At 35.3% G+C, this 14,553-nt stretch overlaps 1 long non-coding RNA gene across 1 annotated transcript in view; it reads right to left on the bottom strand.

Moving 5' to 3' along the window:
* Positions 1–12,208, bottom strand: part of LOC116868108 — a 395,692-nt gene extending 383,484 nt beyond the window's left edge. The window contains exon 1 of the long non-coding RNA XR_004382742.1: positions 12,112–12,208. This is a non-coding gene — a long non-coding RNA (uncharacterized LOC116868108). The remainder of the gene's footprint in view (positions 1–12,111) is intronic.
* Positions 12,209–14,553: the final 2,345 nt, after the last annotated feature.

Here is a 14,553-nt window from a genome sequence, read left to right as displayed (position 1 = left end):
AAAATTGTATAAAATGACAGTTCCCAAGAAGACACAAGGCCATATGTAAACTAATAAATTCTCATCCATAATTGATCCACAAACAGCTTTTTAAGTAATAAATTTTTCTAATAGCTATTTGGCTGTGACATTGGTACTATTGAAATTAAAACTTTACAAACTATTGTTATTCTCATATATAAACATAACTAAAAGTAATTTTACCTCTTACAAATTTACCTCTTGCAGTTTCCCTTTTTTACAGAAATATGCTCAAATTATCAGAATAGAATTCTCTAACACATGAATGAAGCAGGTGGCAATCTATGTAGCATATTTAGAGAAATGTCATGGCAGAAAGATCCCCAGTCCCTTTCATCTAAAGGTGCTACAGTGGATAATACTACAAAAAAAGACCAGCAGTTGAAAAGCCCCTCCCACCTGCAAAAATATTTTAATTGTTCGCATCATTTTAAAATATGCTCCAGTGGGAATAGGTGTATAAAGAGAACACAAGAAGAAGGAAAATCCTCCAATTCACTATTTTTCCAGAGGCTAAACCATGTCACATAAATAGTAAACTACAGAGCACCTCCAGTGACTGAGCTGGGAGATGGGACTCCCACTCCCATGAGAGTGACTGAGATGGGAGACCCCTTCTCCCATCTACCTACTCATATTAAATATACACCAGTCCTGTGTGTAATCACTGATTTGTGTGGACATACTGTTTTATAATTGAGAAACATTTATATGGGGCTCAGAGCTACTAACTTGGGGAAGACAAGAATAATGGAGGGGATAGCATCAATTTCCTGCCTGAACAATCCAAGTGTAAGCACCTGATTCTAGAGGTCCCAGAGGGACGAGTCGGAAGATGATAGAAGTGTCTTAAGAGAGATTTACAGAGATTCTTAGAAGGCTTACAAGACAGAGGCTGCTGAAATGTCTTCATGAGAGTCTTTGTGTAACTCTTGGCATAAGTAAAACTCTGAGTTGGGAAAAAGACTTTCTGGTGTTCCCTCCACTCAGAGCTGGCAGCTTTGTGGGTAGCCACAAGTGACGAAGATTGGAGGGCACCTGTCAGCCTAGGCAGGAGGTGTAACTCTGAAGCAGTTCTGTGGGTGGAGACACCAGAATGGAGAACACCATGGGAGAGAATGATTCGGTCATGTGAGAAAACATGGTATTGTGAGAACATGTGAGCTTCCATTCCATTAATCTATGCCACATGCTGCCATTGGGTCAGTCTTCCTCAAAGAACTCCTTCATTCTTTAAAAAAATAAATAAATAAAATAGATGTTTTGTTTTGTTTTTGGTTTTGGTTTTTGGTTATTTCTGCACTATAAGATAAAGAATACATTCTAATCACAGCCTTCCAAAATGTGATCTCAACTAATTCCCATTAATTTTCTACAAGACTCTACTATAATCAGTGTTCCCCAAATATGTTTGCTACTCTCTTTCTTCCCATTTCCTTACTTTTGATTAAAGGATTTCATTTCCTGAACTTGGTATATGCCCTCCCACTTCCTCTCCTTCCCTTCTAAATAGAAACCAGGTCAAGTATCATCAGTTCCAAAAACCCTTCACACCTTCAATGAATCAAGCAGTGGATCTACTGCTTCTCCATAACTATGGCATTGTTGTCCATATTCAGATACTATGCACTGCAAACTGAAAAAAAAAATGTTTGAGACTTCATGGTCTATACACTGTTTGGAAACATCTTTTCTTCTGTTGCTTATTTTATATATGGTCTTTGTACTTTATTTTAGTCTGGATTTCTCATTTAGAAAGTAAGTTTCCTGTTGACAGGGTCTGTGTTGCTTTCATCCTTGCATCTTCCACAGTGCTTAGCATAGAGATGGCCTCCATAAATATTTTTGGTGCATAGATTAATTTGTTTATCCAGCATGGCATTGAGAAAAAAAACAAAAGGAATATCTAGAGTGACAACTGTACCACATTTTGAGATGTTACTCTATTCTGTTCAGAAAATCTCTTCATTTGTAATCTTATGTCTCTAGTCATTAGTTAAAGTCAAATAAGCAGGCCACAGTCCACTAGCATTTAACAGCAAAAAGTTCCCAACCCATAAACAAAATTATCAGAGAGAGAAAAATGCTCATGATCACTCCTTATTCATCAGGTTTACTAACACTGAATATTTGTAATATATGTAAGGTAGAATCGATCTAAAGAAAGCAGCAGCAGCATCTCTTTACTACCACTTTTTACTAAAATTATTATGAATAATTTTAAAGAGATTTAATAACACAGAATTGCCAGGAAACTTAAGCTCTAAATAAGCTCTTTATATTTATCTGTAAACTGTACTTTTATGTACTAAAATAAAGACCTCTCTCCAAGTTCGTTGATTAGTCAACTCAACTGCACTGGTAGAAACACCAAAATGTTTTTCTGGGTCTTTACCTCCTTATTCACAAAGAATTAAAATTATAATTATCACATTAAAACCATCAGTTGCATAAAACTCCCATTTATATGATAGTCAAAGATTATTAAGAACTGATGGTTATTAAACATGAACTACAGGATCTGCATTTTATTTAAATAGTCTTTCATGTGCAACAAAAAGCATTGTTTTCTCTTCTTGTATGAAACCATCCCTCTTTTATTGTTTTACTAATACATTAATGTTATAAATACGTCATAAAATGTGCAATAGGAAAAAGTCTCTTTGTTTACCATTAGCATGAGAAATCAGCCCCATGTTCAATTCGACACATTTCAAGACAAAAAGAAACCACAGATCTCCAACCTCCAGTGCAAGAGAAACTAAGCAGAAAGAGTTGCCTCTGATGGTTTTTAAAATAATATAGAAAACTGGACAGATGGGGAGGGAAAGCAAAGAGTCAATTCGCGTGACCAGGGTGAAAAGAAAAACAAACATTATAGTTGCAAAAACATATATTCCATAACAAGTTCTTAAGACTCCCAGGTGCAACATCAGCATCGCTAGAGTCTCGATTTTTATTGTAATCTTGTGGCTTTTTATTTGTAACTTATATGAAAAGAATCATATTGATTGGGGCAGATTTAACTCAGTAAAACCTATTCTACTGAGATTGTCTGTGCTAGGTGATTTTATCAAGTTCTCTTTTGGTTTCATTTTCTTCCTCATCCCTATTCCCAAGGGAGGCTGCAGCCCAGCTTGCAGAGCAAATTGCCCTAAATTGAGTTCTTTCTCTGGCATAGACAGAGCTGCCTTTGGCTCCTCGGCTTGAAAACTTTATGCATTCTTTTTTCCTTCTTCCTTAACAATCCCCTTCCCTTTTTCCAATTAAAATGGAGAAGTTTGCACCGGTACCTGCTCCCAATTAAATGAATACTGCATTACCAGCCGCACTCCCGGATCTTCTTTACCCTCCCTTCATTAGCCTTATTCCTCTGAGGCTGCCTGGCTGTCTGCCAGGGACTTATGGCAAGAATTCAAAATCTTGCACACTTTATCCCCTCCAAATCATTCTTGAATATAAGCAGTCTGCTCCTTAGACCCAGCATGAGAAATCCAAGAACGTGTTCAAAGTGGATAGGGGGTGGGGAGGGAGAGAAGAGAAAAATGATTTATTTAAAAGGCAAAAAGCCTATGCAAAGAAAGACAAGCTAAGAGAGGTTAAGCTTCCCAGTTAATTGACCTTAGTTTCTTTTTTAAAAGCATGAATAGGAAGAACAACAAATGACAGTTTGATGGCCATGCTTTATTTCTGAGTGACTTCGTGCCTACAGGAAGTATATCATCATCTTCACACCTCAGGCATGCCGACTCCCCAACACTCAGATTACGCACTGTCACCGAAAAAGCCAACCTTGGAAGCTCAGGCAACTTTTTTTTCCATAAAGATCAACATGGAATTTTCCAACAAATACGAGTGCTGTGGGGCCATTGCATCAGCCATTCTCAACTGACACTCGGAATCAGTAAGTGTGCGTCAAGCTGTCATGAATGATGACCCAGGTGTCAGGCCACAGAAACAAACAGGCATTCTGTTTGCTTCCACTGTTTTCAGAAACTGCAAATTCCATTTACAGACTCTTTGAACACATTTTAGCAGAATATGTGATCAAATCCACATTCTCGTACATACCATCTGTGTGACCTTGGGCAAGTTATTTAACTTCTCTCAGTCTTGTGGTCTTCATTTCTAAAACAAAGGATAATAACTATCTAGCACCAAATGTTAGATAAGGTAAGGAGAACATGGAAACTACTTAGCACAATTTCTGGCACATGGTACATAGCTAGTGCAAACTCATATTATTGCTACTAATACTGATATTAAGCAAAGATATACCATTGGATCTGACAGAATTTTTGGAGCCTTTCCCAGAACATGGAAAGGGCTAAGGACAATTGGTAGATGATTTTTAACTTCACAAAATGAAATAAATGTGCTATTGGACTCTCAGAAGCTGACCTTCATTTGACACGGACCCCAACACAGCTATGATATCCACTAAGGTCATCATTAGAAAAACCTTACATTTAGTAGTAGTTATATCAAATTCTTCAAGCACCTTAGAAAAGTGTCTAGTCATTGTTGCCTTTTTTCTAAGGACAATGCATGATTGAACACTTTTTTTTTTTTTGATGGGGGGGGCTAGAGAGACAGCAAAAGAGGGAGCACAAGCAGGGGGAGTGGGAGAGAGAGAAGAAAGTAGAACAGGGAGCCCTATGCAGGACTCCATTCCAGGACCCTGGGATTATGACCTGAGCTGAAGGCAGATGCTTAACAACTGAGCCACCCAGATGCCCCATGATTGAACACTTTAAAACAGATATCACTAAAGTCAATTTGATTCAGTTCTGAGAATTAGCACAGAATTTAATTTATCTCTTAGTGAGAAACTTTCAAGGTATGCTATAGTGCCAGTTTACCACTTTAAAACAAAATTACTAAATCTTAATACTAACATAATTACTAAATCTTTTTAAGTGATTATATTGATGAAAAGAAAAAGAAAATTTATATTTATGAAAGGGGATAAATATTACAAATACATTTGAGCTGGCCATTGTTATCTCCCACAACAGATACAACTCTTCTCTGCATGAGCTGCAAGAATATTGCCTGATTTGTAAGAAATATACCATGTTGTCTGAGAAACCCAAGGCAGCAGACATGATTTCAAGACAGAAAGGTACTGTTTAAATAACATTTTTTTGACTCATCAAATCCAAGTCTGATTTCACATAGCACTTTGTACAATTATTACGAATGCAAATATTAGAATCAGAGCTGAAATTATATTCCAGCCTTACCCTTTGCTTGCTGGATGCAACCTCTAGAAAGTTACATTAACTTCTCAGAGTCTCAATTCCTCAAATATAAAATAGGGCTAATAACACATGGGATGTCATTTTAAGAATAACATTTCAAATGTTTAACTTGAGCCATAAGCAGCTCTCTAATTTTATCATCATCATCATCACTATGATTACTGTCAAGTGTTTTTGTTTTTGTTTTGTTTTGTTTTTGCTTTTTAAAGTTTAGTTCTTAAAGTAGGAAAAGAACATGAAATATGAAGTAAGTGATTTTGAAATATGTCATCAAATGCTGCTGGAATTGCATTGAACCCAATAGAGTTAACATACACTCACTGGTTCAGATCATGTATATTTGAGGGAAATTAATTGGAATGGTTTTTAGAGATGGTGATATTAAGGCACGAATTGTGAAATCTACATCCAGAAAGTTATCTAGATTGTTATTTAACAAAAATACATGATCATATGCACTAGCACGTAAGATATAAACAAGTTTACAGAGCAATGATAGAGTTGGGACTTAAACTCAGCTCTGCCAATTGGAGGTAAAGGTCTCTCAGGTGATATTTATACTTATAATTCAGAGACGTCATATTACCTGGTTACACGAGGGGATTAAACAACTCAAAAAGAGAGTATGATATTTTCTATTGTTTTACTATTACAGGCATTTTTAAATTACAAAATTAATTTTAAATAAAAACTTGTTCTAAATCAAAAGTGTCACAGGTATATTCCCTGAAACCAGCCCTCCTGTTATAGATCCTGTCTTGGTGAATGGCGCTACCATCAATCCATGCCAGAAATTTGAGAGCCTACTGATATTTTCTCCTTCAATAAGTCACTTATACTAATAATTCTATTTCCATAATGCTGACCAAAGCTGAATCTTCCCTCAGTCTCTGCTCCTACTGCCTTAATTCAGGGCCTTGTTGGCTCATGTCTTAACTCCCAACTACTGTCCTTGATCCCAGCTTTCCTACTCAATCCTCATTCCATATTCCACTCTCTACTCCTTGACATTCTCATTAAATAACCTTCCTAAACAATCTCATTGTGCTACTCCCCAACTTGAACCTTTAATCTCATGTCAGATGCTCTTCAACCAGGTCCCTATATGCCTGTCTCTCCCCACTCTCATCCTCAATCAATGCCCACTCACTCATTCCCCATGCCTTCTGTGTCAACCATTTTCTTCTTTATCTTTGCTTATCAATCTCTAGCTTGTGCTTTACTTCGAGTCTGCAATGCCATTCTTTTTTCCATTCAGCCTAAATATTTGTTCAGTGTTTGAAAAGAAACTAAATGTAAACTCTATATAGACCTATTAGATGAAGATTGTGTCAGTTACTGAGACAAGTGTGTTAAAATCTCTTTGGATTGTGGCTTATTGATCTTCCATATAGTTCTATCCATTTATAACTGACACAGTCTTTATATATAGGTATATACAGATATAGATATAGATTTTATTATTTTATCTTATTTATTTATTTATTTGAGATAGAGAGAGTGCAAGGAAGAACAGAGAAGAGCAGAGGGGAAGCAAAGGGGAAGGGAGACAGACAAGGAGACTCCATGTTGAGGGCAGAGCATGACACAGGGCTCAAACTCAGAACCCTGAGACCATAACCTAAGCCAAAACCAAGAGTCAGACGCTTGACCAACTGAGCCACCTGGACATCCCTATGTTTTATATATTTTTAATATTACAAGGTATACGTAATTTTAAAATATATAAACATATATATTTATATATTCCACTTAACTTCATATTTAAAATCTATTCTATATAATAATGGCACCATTACAACTTTCTTCTGATTAGCATTTATTTGGGATAATTTTTTCATGTAAATTTAATTTAATTTAATTTAAATTAATTTAAAGTAAATTCATCTTTGCTGTGTCTTTATGTTTTAAGTATGAGTCTTTAGACAGCATACAACTGGGATTTTAAAAATCCAGCCTGACCATTTCTGTCTTTTAATTGCAGAGTTCACTCTGTTTTCATTAATTGGGATTACTGACCTATTTGAATTTATTACACTTAATTCATGCACCTGAAGCTTGATTTTCCTTCTCTTTCTTTTTTTATTTCTCTATCTCCTTAATTCCTTCCAGAGGCATTTCCTGAGCTACTACAATATTGCTTGCATTATTTCTGGCATTGTAGGTCAGACTTGAAGAGGAGAGACAAAACCTTTGCTCTCAAGGAGATTACATTCTAGTGGGAGAGGACAACGAATGGGTAAGTAAATGGGTAACATCTTTAAATAGATGTTAATAGCGATATAAAAATTATATTTTATTCTGTCTTTATTCTTTTCAAAAAATCAGTTTTTCTTCCCAGGCTACAAAAGTAGCTTTGTAATGGGTCTTTTCTCCTATTTCTCCTCTTTTGATGCATATACTTCACTGGTATTCTTATAATTCAAATATTACAAGCTTCAGACCCTCAGCATCTCCCTGTTGACTCTTTCCACTGAACAAAAATACCTTAGCCTGACATTCAAAGTCCTCTACAAAATGGCTTAGCCTATGTTTTCTAGTTCTTTCTTCCATATATCCTTATATATCCTCTATTCTACTCTCCAGCTAAATGAAATAGTTAATTTCTATTACCAAACACATTTTTTTTTCCTGCCTCTTACTCTACTTTCTCATCTCCTCCATTGGATTCTCTCTCCTTTCCACTATTTATCAAAGCATAATTTGAAATGTTACTTTCCCCAAACACCCTTCACAATTCCATATATTTGTATGCTCTCCCTTTTCTGAATTCTATAGCACTATTTTTTACTTTTTTATAGGGTACCACCCTAATTTTTTCACTTATTATAGGGTAAACGTCTTAATGAGAGGATTTTTTCTTTCTCATTTTTTTTCATTTTAATTTTTAAACAGTGCTAGTACACTGTCCTGAAAATAACACAAGAGCAGTAAGTAACTCTTTGTCTTTCAAAATTTTATTTAAATTCCAGTTAGTTAACATACAGTACACTATTAATATCAGGAGTAGAATTTAGTGATTCATCATTTACATACAATGCCAAGTGATCATTGTAACAAGTGCCGTCCTTAATACCCATCACCACCTAACCAGCCCCCTGTCAGCATTGCACTAATGGGTATTTACCTAAAGGATACAAAATACTGATTTGAAGGGACACAGGCACCCTGATGTTTTTAGCAGCATCATCAACAATAGCCAAATTATGGAAAGAGACCAAATGTCCATTGACTGTTGAATGTATAAAGAAGTTGTAGTATATATATCTATATCTATATTTATATAAAATATTACTCAGTCATATAAAAGCAGTAAATAACTCTCAGATTAAATTAACAATTGTGTGTAAGCTTGGCTACTACCTTATATTATCTTTATCCTAACAGGCAAAAATGCCAATAAATGGTCAACCACACAAAAAACTGTTGCCTCATTCTGGAGAAAATTGTTTTGATAAGTAAACACCTCAAATGATTAAACAGCTTCAGTTAAATTGTAAAAATTAAGTAGACAATAGAAATATATTGAAATATATCCATATTTACTTAGTTCAAGTGATGAGTAAAAGTATATCTTGCTTGCTGGGAGTGGGAGATGTCAGAAGGGGAGAAGGGAAAAGCCTGAAGAGTGATTACTTTAGATATGACATATTAAGAGTTCCTTGAAAATGTGGCCACATTATTCACACATTCATTCAACATTTTTCAGGGAACATGTATGAAGTACCCACTGCATGCAAAGCAAGCACTGTGCTAAGCCCAGGGAGTACAAAGATGAATAAGATTTAATATTTCCCTTCAAGTAGCTGGAGCTTAGTGAGAAAAAAGATAAACAAATTGAGGAAAATGTAGTAAGTATTACAACAGAAAGATCTACAAAGTAAAACTGGAGAACTCAGGCAGGAGGCTCTGTAAAGGTTTCAGGTGAATTAGTTCTTCTACTGAAAAAACAGCATGAAACCTGGAAAAAACCAGGCCTTTATACTTCCATAAATACTATGCCCTCTTTAATTTGCAGATATTATAGTGATAAATTGATATTCTAAATAGTATTAATGTCACACTATGGAGGTATCACTACCTTCTGCATGTACTGCTTTAAGATATCTTAAGAACTTCTGATTAAGCATCACAGTGGATGCATGCATTTATTTATTCATCATCCTTAAAAAAAACACACTAAACAGGATGTGAAAGAATTTTAAAAATTATAAACCCATAAAGGTGGAAAAAATAGGAGAGGAAAAGATAGCAGATAAGCAACATCAATAACCATTTCTGAAATGTTGGAAGATAGATGGATAAATTGTGACTGCTTAGCAAATCAAATAAAGCTGAAACCTCATCCTAAACTGAAGGAAGTCAATAGGAAACTGGCAATTCTACCAAAAAGCCCAGAAACTCTCAGGATATAGAAACACCAGATATAGCTGAAGGTGAGATATTAATATAGTGCGGAAATGGTGTATGAATAAAACAAGAGGATTACTTGGATATTTACCTAAGAAATAGACACCAGATCCCTTCTCTTACCCCAACAGAAGATCAGAGGTTTATACTGTAGGGGTTTGTATAGCTAATGACAGGATATGTTCTACTGAGTAACAGGGGATGAAGTACAAAATGCTGTACTGAATGGTGAAAACTGTGGGTCATTTGCTGCCTCAGTTTCCAGAACATGGACCAGTAGGCTTTTACCCTCCAAGCATAAAATTAGAGAAGTCCTCTCTAGACACACTGGAAGGCCCAGAGAGAACATGTAAAATATTAGATTTAGGGTCTCTCAATTAGAAAGCTATGTTACTACCTTATCACATGGTAATAAAGCTTACTAGTTAATATATTTCTATTATAAATAGGCTTTCCAAATAAGTATGAGGCCTTTATTCTTAAATATAGAAAGAGAGCCAAGGATCACCAAACGTGGAGAAATCTTCTAGCAAGCAAGAGGAAAAAAAAAAAAAACATAGATTCTGGAATCTGAATGGGATACTGTTTCTGTACAGAAATATGAAAACTAAAAGATAATTAAGGAAAGTTTTCAAATTGTTGGTGTGTCTGATGGAAAGGGGTAATAGTTAAAGAATAAACACAGAGATGATTAAAGGGAGAATATATGGAAATTCGAATAACTGATTCAGTGTGTTCATCCACTGATCTAAAAGAAAAAAATCCATCATTTTTTAATGTTTAAAGCATGGTTGCAAGAAACTCTGAAAGGAAATATTTAAAATCAATTCTATTGACAAAGTTTTGCTAATTGATTTATTTGAAAAGCTCTTGAAATACATTGACATACTTCTTCAATGACAGCTAGATTATGTAGAAAGGATTGTTGCTTATTGGAGGTGTCATTTGTATCTGATTCTCATTACTGAAATAAATGTTATAGAAATCTTTGAAATTGTGAGGCAAAATAAGAGAAGGAGTATTACATTTAACCTTCCTCCTAAAATAAAAACTGGCTAGAAATTAAAATTCTAGCTATAATTGCTAGGTTCCCTGCGTCTCTCAAAAGTCTAACAATAAAACTTCAACTTGGGCTAGTTTGAGTGGCTACCTCTCCCCTGTAATAAATAATCCTTAATTGGGTATGTGCAATAAAACATAAGCAATAAAAATAGGACAAGATTTCATGGGAAACTTCCCTATTTAGCTACTTAGTGATTGTTCATTAATTAAAAGTCTTTGATTACATTTTTATTCCTACAGGAAGAGTCTGCAAGGACAAAAAGAAACACTTTCTTCTTCACCTCAGTGTAGCTTCAACTCAAATCTTCCTAAAGTTCTTCAAACCTACTAGCTCATAAATTCATACTTCATCAAGGAAGCCTGTCATGGGGAATTGGCCTGCTTTGGGCAAATCAAAAGGAGAAAGCAAGCTACATTGTGGGCCAGGAATGCACAAAAGGTTCAGTGTCCAGTTAAAAAGTAAAATAGATTTATTTAGTAAACACAACTAGCAAACCCTTATTTCCAAAATCAATCTCTTTAACTTTACATAGAATTAGTCAAATTATGCTATTTTCCATAATTAAATAAATTTAACTAGGTTATTATTTTGTCCCTTTCCAGTTTCCAGCAAACTAAGCAAATGCTCATTTCAACACAATGAAAACTCAACAATTGGCTCAAAATTCACAAACCTATGTCTAAAATCAGTGTCTGAATCCCTACAAATAAAAAACATAAAACCTAATCTTCTCCTCAGCAGGAATAATCATTTTATATACCCAAAGTAACCTATCCCAAAGCAAAAAATAACCATTTGCACAAAGTTCACATGGTACAGATACATACAAAAATTCCAAAATTAAAAGCATCAAAAGTTCTAAATTGTTGATGCAACCACTAGCTTAACTAGAAAACATTTCAAAGTTCTGGGTTTCTTTTGAGAAGATACTACCCTGCCTCAAGAGCAGAGAGAAGGAATTCCTAATATGTTACCTTCTTAAAAGCTGGATGAAAGAGATGCTAGTATGCAATGGGAAAGTTTCCTATATATACATTCATATATTTTATGGTCTATCATTTGTTAATATTTAAACTACTTGATAACATGGTGAATTTTGTTTGTTTCTCACTGAGGTAAACCTCTGGATTTAACTCAGGGTCATGTCCATCAAAGCCTTTCTGGGGCAAAAAATGAGCCTGTACACAAAGACAATTCCAAGAAAGATATTTTCTAATCTTAACCAAACATTGTCCTTTCCTCCTCAGCCTGAAAGTATAGGGTAAATTAATTCCAATACCAGAACCATTACAAAATCATTTTAGAAGACCCTTGAGAACAGTAAAATTGGCTTCATTATCTCGGTGTACTCACATATTTTGTGCACAGGCTCAGGACATAAGGAGTCAAAACTACCTCTGATGCTTGCTGACAGATTGGAGATGAACTGGATTCCACAGGGGTGCACATGCCAAGGACATCTAGAAGACAAATGACAAAAAATTAAAATCTCCAGTTTCTGTCTGTGTAGACACAAGAGCAAATCTGAGATTTTAAAACTCTGAGTGTACCATCAAGAAAATCAAGTCCATTTCCCTGTTATGCTCTGTTATGTTTCAAGATTTCATTTAAAAAAGCATCATACTCTGAAACTAGATCTTCTATGTCAAAAATTCACTCCCCAGTTTTCATTTCAAGAGGGATAGAATTTCACATAGGATATTGGCTTTTCATGAAGATTTATACAAACATTTATTGAATATTATAATTAAAACTTTAACTCATTCACAGAAAGAACAACTTAAAATGTCTAGTAGTGTGGTTAAGAAGCAAGATTTGAGGAGCTGGTATCAGCTGGAGTCAAGTGTCTTACATATAAAAATGGAATACTAGCACCCACTTTATGATGAAGATGCGGAAATTAAACTTGACATAGTATTACTCAAAATGCACATATACATAAGAACCACCCTTCATATTCCCTTTGCAGGTGTATCCCTTTTTAATTAATGAAGGCAATTATTGTAGAATATTGTCCCACAGTCAAAAGGAGAAAGATTTAATGGAAAAACAGACTTCAATGAGTTTAGGGACTACCTCAAAACTCAAAATCAAAAATCAGTAGCAGAGTCCTTACAAATAAAAACCAAACAATATAGCACTTGTAACATCTAGTATAAGCAAGATCAAGTACTAGGAGCCACACTATGTCCTGGCAGTTCCCTCTATCTCATACAGTGTCACTGGACAGGTAGAACAGACTCCTCAGCTCTGTATTGTCCTCGGTTTCTCCAAACTCAGAATCAAAGAAAATGATTATAAGTGAATAATTTATTTGAATGCAGTCCCAGAAAATATGATCAAGGGATAAGGGAAGTAAAACCAGAAGAAGAACAAATAAATACAAGGATATATAATCAAGTCGGTGACAATTTAAGCCACTGGTTGCTTAACCTAGCAAGACCTTCTAAGAAGCCTTATGAAACAGACTTTAGGATCATGTCCCCAAAGGAAGAAAAGGAGAACCATTAAACCATAGGTTCCCATTCCACAGAGTCCCAAAGGGTACTCTGAATGTTGCCACCTACGTTGTAATTCCAACTCATGGCTCATGTATGATTGCCAACAGTTTCCTACAGGTGGTCTCATACCATTTGTGAGTGAAGTATTATTAATTTGTATCTACATGAAATAAAACAAAGATTGAATGCAACTAATGGCAACAGCCACAGTTAAAATAAGTATTGAGAATTTAAAATAATGTTGACCTTACTAAAATCAGTGTAATAAATCACATTAATAGGGTTAAGGGGGGGAAAACAGGTTCTGGTTTAACACGGTGACATAGGAAGACTCTGAACTCACCCCTTCACAGAACACACCAAATTACAATTAATATAATAATTCCTTCTAAAGAAGAACTGAGGGCTGACTGAACAGCTACTAAACAACCAAAGATTGAAAGAATAGCAAAATGGCAAGAGACTGAGACACTGTAACAAAGGGATCCCCCATCCCTAGGCTGCCAACTGCAGTGGGGAAGGATAGTACTAAGGGACCAGAAACAGAGCTCTTTATCTTTGGGCACAGAAAAAAAGCCCAGGCTTAAAAGAGAAATTAGCATTTAAGAGACAACATACAACTTCACCAAGTGGCAAAGGAGCTGCAAGAAAGCTCTCCAGATGAGAGGAAATGGAAAACAGTGAGTTTATATTCCCACCTTACTTTAAAAGCCTTTACAAGAATGGGGTCTAAATACTGTGGCAGGCACTCCAGTCCTCTCAGTGAGTTTGCCACTTCAGAGAGCTTAGGGTCCATAAGCGTGTACCAGCTGCCTGTGGTCTGGGACACAGAAAACAAGCTACAATTTTATGGGGGTATGTGGGGGGTTATTTTGTTTTGTTTGTTTGTTTGTTTTTTACTTTTTAAAATTTGTCTTGTGTGGTTTTGTTTTTCTCTTTGGTTTTATCCTTTTCCTGTTCTTTTTGTTTGTTTCTTCTTCACTTTTTTTTTCTTAAATTTTTTTCTCTTAATTTACTATTTTATTATTACTTTTTCATTACTTTTTCTGTAAAAAGCTGTGGTTTAAAAGAGTAACTAGCATATATAGCCATAGCTCCAGCCAGTCTGCAAAAGTCACCACAGTCTGCATAGGGGACACTCTACACAAGACCCTTTCTCCAATTTTAGAAGTAGCCATTTTGCCTAACCCATAGAAACAAGTGCAGAAAGCCAAGCAAAATGGAAAAACCAAGGAATATGCTCCAAATGAAGGAACAAGGGAAAAACCCAGAAAAAGAACTAAATGAAAAAAAG

This window comes from Lontra canadensis, unplaced genomic scaffold, assembly GCF_010015895.1.
Source record: "Lontra canadensis isolate GAN:19392208 unplaced genomic scaffold, GSC_riverotter_1.0 scaffold14, whole genome shotgun sequence".
Lineage (NCBI taxonomy): Eukaryota > Metazoa > Chordata > Mammalia > Carnivora > Mustelidae > Lontra > Lontra canadensis.
Note: the sequence above shows the minus strand (reverse complement) of the source record. Positions and strands in the feature narration are given on the sequence as shown.